The sequence below is a fragment of the Rhea americana genome, unplaced genomic scaffold (assembly GCF_003343005.1).
Source record: "Rhea americana isolate MKP2758 unplaced genomic scaffold, rheAme1 scaffold_32, whole genome shotgun sequence".
Classification (NCBI taxonomy): domain Eukaryota; kingdom Metazoa; phylum Chordata; class Aves; order Rheiformes; family Rheidae; genus Rhea; species Rhea americana.
In genome coordinates, this window is record NW_028186446.1 from 4921731 (window position 1) to 4927555 (window position 5825).

Genomic DNA, 5825 nt, shown 5'->3' on the forward strand with positions numbered 1-5825 from the left:
AGAAAAAAAAAAAAAAAAAAAAAAAAAGGACTAAGGTAGGTGGCAAAGGCACCCTTACCAGCACAACTGAGTAAATTGGGTGAAAAGAGCAGGGGAGAGGGAATTATTTGTAGGCAAAAGAAGTTTAATTAAACAATACTTTCAAATGTTTCAGCAAATATTAATAACTGCAAACGTGGAAAAAGTTTCCCTCTGACACAGACTAATCATTGTGATAGGCAAAAGAATCCCCCTTCTTAATGCGATTAATACAGATTAGGATTTGCCATGTGCTTTTGCCAACATGGCTTGCATTAATCACCTAGAAGTCACAAGCAGCTTTGCCCTTGCCAGTGCTCATACACATAAATCCTTTCACTGACAGCACAACTTAACCACTGCCATATATGATATGAAGTAGCCAAGTTCAAGCATTCAGCTCTGCTGGCTGGGCTGCCTGGGAGAGAGCTCCTTCAACCTGCAACAATTGTGGTGCCARATCTGTTTTCTTAGGGGAAAAATTATGTTGTCCTCTGCTGCTTATTGCATTTGTGAAAACACGTCAGGAGGGCTGCTTTATCCAGAAAATTTTAAGGTATTTGTAATTATGTTTGGGTACTGGTGAGAGGCAGCCATGAGTACTGAAAGCGCTGGCGAATGTCTTSCTAGGCCACTCTCAATCATCTGTGAAAGGTCATGGAGAGCAGCAGAGGTGCCTGAGGACTGGAAGAAAGCACATATCATTCCAGTGCTCAAAACGGCAAGAAGGACCAAAGGAACTACAGAACAGTTAGTCTCACCTCCATCCCTGGAAAGGTGATGGAGCAGCTCACCCTGGACACCATCTCCAAGCATGTGAAGGAAGGATAAGAAGGTGATCAGGAGTAGCATGAATTCACCAAGGGGAAATCTGGCTTAACAAAATCYTTCTATGATGGGATGAATGGCTGCRTAGATGAGGTGAGAGCAGTGGATGTTGCCTATCTTGACCTTAGAAAGGCTTTTGACACTGACTCCCATAACATCCTCATAGGCAAGCTCAGAAAGCGTGGACTAGATGAGTGGACAGTGAGGTGGATGAAGAACCAGTTGAATGGCTGAACTTAGAGAGCTGTAATCGGTTTTCAACATATGCCTCAGAACCTCTCAAAAACTGCTTATTAAGTAGATATGGTATTATTATTTTCTATAGAGCCTTAATATCCATCAGCCCCCAGAGGTCTTGCATGGTTTTTAGTGTACAGTGTTACTAACTGCTTGAGACAGTGAAKCAGGAGGTGTGGAGACAAGAGCTAGGAAACGGCGTGGCTCTCTGCATTGCCTTTTCCAATTTAAACAGCTATTAACCCCAGAGAAGTCTTAGAAAAAATTTCCAAAATACYTGTCCTCACCCTTAATTTTTCATCATTTTCTTATCCCCTTTAAAATCAACTTTGAGGTTTAATTAGCACATAGAAATGTTTGACGGYCTCCAAATCCCAAGACTAAAAGTGCACCGGCTAAATTGCAGGGAACGCATGTGGTTGCCCGCAGCTTAGGGTGAATTGTCAAAGGAAGAAGGGAGAAGCCACATCTCTGAGGACCCACCAGAGCCCTCGCCCCCCAGCACCCCTCAGTCTGCTCCTGTGCCTGGTACCGCAGAGCGACAGGCAGCCGCCACGTGTGGTACYCAGGGCAGGTGCTTGAGCCTTTGCAGCTTTTATTATACTGAAAGTCATTTACATTCCCACTACTGCACATACTTTCCTCTGTGCCCTGTGGCTTTCCGTGTTCCGCAGTGAGCCCGCGTCTGCAAACTGATTTTGATTTGGAACTGATATCTATATCTTGGACATAGGTATGTAAATGAGTGTGGAAGAGACAAAGTAATGTACAATGCTGAAAGCAATTTGTATTTCTCATATGACAGATTGCCTGCAGTTTTCTAATGGTTTGCTTATAAAGCAGCTCCTTTGAAGGACCAATTATTTAAAGTTTCCTTTGTCTAATCAGAAATCAGCAACAATTATTYCAGTGACTTCTTAGGTGTATATTCAAATATATATTGTTTAAAACAATTCATGAATTTTTGGATTATTTTGGATAGAAAAAGGTGATTTTTTACACTTTTGAAATGTTTCCATTTTTCATTTTGAGATGATTTTCATTTTACAATTTACTTATACGTCATCAGATAAACCTTACTGAAAGTTGAACAGGCTATTTCATTTCTAGGTCAAACAAAACATKTGGATGTCAGATTAATCAAAATCTGTTTGGTTTTGATTTTTGCATTTCARCCAGTGAACCAAAAAATCAGTTCATGACATACAGGAAATATTTAACTTGCTTTACCAAACCAGTTTCTGGTAATGACAGAGAGGCTAAGTGTTTGCAGGGTGCTTCTCTAATGTCTGATTTTAAGTATCATATTTGATTGCTRTCTAGATCACCAGACGAGTCTGTTTGAGCTCATCTGAGGGACACAGGGTGGTAGYGGTGGGGAACATGACAAGACTGACTGGCAGCTGGATTAACTGCAACAGTTGTGCACGTTTGTGCAAGTAGTGTGCCCTCCATGGTAGGACCAGCATTGCAAACAAGATGGTGTTTTTGGCAGATCACGTTATCATTTCATAAAATCAAATTCAATTTGCTTCGTTTCAAATTAAGCAATCACATTATTTTTACTGGGATCTGTATAATAATATTTTGTGGGTAATTTAACACGACACATGGAACTTAACATTGTAGATATTAATGTGAATTTAAATACAATTAGAAATAAATCTGTATGTGCTAGCTAACAGATTATATGAGATTCATTAAACTAAGCTGAAAACTTTCGCTCCGATCTCTTAATAGCAACTCTTATCTGCAAGCAAATTACCCCATCAGATACAGCAACAACAGCAAAAGGCATTCTACTGCTTAGTTTTTCTATGTTATATATAAAATATATATTTACCTGCTTCATTTAATCTTTCTATAGAAGTGTAGAAAACAGTCAGGAACAACATATTGAAAGTCTACAAAGGTGTTTCTCTTTTCTGGCTTGTTTTCACTCTGTGGAATTTTTGCACTTTTTATGGCAGCCTTTGCTCAGCAATGATGATATTGGTACTCCTTGCCAAACAGCATCAACATTGATGAGTGTCTGTTAGATAACCTCATCCCAGATATTCATCTGGAGATTATGATGAAGTTTTTTGAACGTGTAGTGACATCCATCTCTAGCCAGATATCTTGATGTGTGGACATCTTTTCTCCAAATTGAAAATGCCTTGTTCACAGCTTAGCTTGATGCACTTTCAAAAGATGTGGGAGGAGATTAGAAGAGGGCAGGGCAAAACCATTTTTTTCAGAGCTATAACCTAGAGGAGAAGGGTACCAAGGAAGGTAAAAAGAGGTAGAGCCCACTCCAGCCCCTTCTAACCATTCAGATGGTGGAGGGAGCCCATTTGCAGAACGGTTCAGATGGCACCGAGGCACCAGAGACAGAAGAAGTATTATCATACTTTTCCTAATGCAAATACTCTCTGGCTAATTTTAGTGTTGCTGCTGCTCTCAGGTGCTCCATGAGGTTATCTTAGGGTAGCAAGCATTTATTCTACAAGGACTGCATGCAAGTACCACTTGTAAGCGGCACTATTATCCTGTAGGGATATGTTGTCAATAAACACCATATAAACATCAGGATTCATGTTAACTTTTTTTCCAAAGGGGAAAGGCTACAAGGTTGACTTATATATATAATCAAATATTCATCAGGTATTAGGAATAATATAGTTTAAGTCCATTTATTGTTTTTCATATCCTCTTGCCTGTAACATTAAAACGTGTTCTTATCATAGACTTACCCTTTGATCAAATGATTGCATATGCATATGATAGACAGTAGGGTTCAGAGAAGAACAAGGAATTGATCCTAATCTTGGTCCAGTCTCTGCAAAATAGGTCAAGACTGAGATGTAAAAAGTAAATGTCTGCATGTTTATCATTTTTATTTTTCATATTATCATTGATCTCCTCAGCAGTGAGTTGCTCTTCTAAGAGAAGCGCTGGAGAGTGGGTGTGCAGTCTGGGTTGGTACTGGTGCTGCTAGGCTGCACGACTGCTGACTTTCGGACCAGGTAGCTGGGAGTACCACTTGCGGTTGCCTCGACTCGCTCTCTTTTGGTGTTGAGGACATTTCCAGTGTTTTCTACTGTGTTTCATTTGTCCGTACTACAGAAGAGCTAGGTGACTGAGGGACCTGAAGCCTAAAACTGAAAGGTAATTGGGAGTGTGGGCAGCAGTGAGAAATAGGATCTACCAGAGAATCTCTAGTACTTTGTGGGGCTTTTAGCCTAAAGATTTGTTTGAAAGAGAAAGAAGTTATGTCAAGGAAAATAATAAAGTTTGAAGCTCTTGTGGGCATGAAGGCCAAGAAGTGAAAAGGTCTAGGGCTGCAGGTCTGGTTGCAGCTGTAGTGGTAAAGGATGGGCCTTCTCCCTGTAAGATGGTACAGGGTACGCACYGATCCTTTATGGCCATAAAGAACTGCAACTAATAAAGTCTGTAAGGTGATTTGTTGTCTGTTTTGTAGAATACCTAACAATAAATCTGCCTTCCATTATGAGAGGCAACTGTGTGGCTAAAAGACAAGCTCTGCTCTGAGGAGCTTAAAATATTCACAGTCAAGGCCAACTTCTGTTGATGGGAACAAAGAAGGAATAAAATGTACTGTTGAGTCTGCTACTGGAGAGGGGACACTAGCACAGGGCTGTACAGGAACCTTAGAGAAAAACACATTCCAGGCAAAATCCCAGCCCTTGGTACGCCAGTGGGCTGGAGAGGAGGTTGTTCTTGCCTTTACAGTTTTGGGTTGCTGCAAGCTACAAGACAGACTTGATCGACCCTGGACGAAACTGTTGTTATCACCTTTACTGACTGCAGATGTTCTGAGAGGAGTGTTAAATACAAGTTTCAGGCAATCCTGTCCATCCTGGTGATCAACAGGGAATCGGGATCAGGCTGATTCATGTGTGCTTTCTGCAGAGTCCTTACATCACCGAAGGTGTGCCACTCTTCCTCTCACTAGCCAAAGCCCTGGGCTTGCTGAACTGGGCTTTATAAATGAATATATAAATGAGAAAAAGGGAGAGATCTATTGAGCATTCAGACTGATGCAGAGGTGGTCAGGTGAGAGTACCATGGTGTACTTTGGAGAAGGGACTCCAGATGAAGCTTTTACAATGGCTCTAAAATCAATAGCAAGAAATAAAGCCGAAAGATAAATGTATGAAGTCAGATTGCTCATAGTAAAGTCTGATACAAAGGGTCTTTGTGTGCCATGAAGCAGGTTAAAAGTTTTGATTTGTTTTGTTGAACTGCAATGAGCTGGGTTCCTGTCCAGCAACACTGACTCTCTCATTGATAAACGACTTCATTATATTAGGATTTTACAGTAACAGCTATTTCAGAAAATTTATCACTGGCATAAGAGTGAAAAACTTATCCTAGTGAGGAAATTACATGTAACAACTGCAAGCATATACAAATGATCCTTGCAAAACTGGTCTGCAGAGCCAGGCATTAGATATCAGAACATGACTGCTGAAGAGGTGAGCCAGCTATCTGCAATATTAAATATTGATCATTTAAGCTGTATCTAGAAATTCTTACTCGCTTTTTTTTTCTGGGGCAAAACACTCATTGATTCACAGTTTGACCTTGAGTCTTTTCAGTCATTTTTTTTTTCTTTTCATAGTCAGACAAGAATAAGAGACCAAAAATACTGAAGCCCTTGCAACCTAGCCATTCCTGCCCACTGTCCAAAGGTGTAATTAAACACACAGTTCTCGCTACTAAAATTTTTTTGTCAG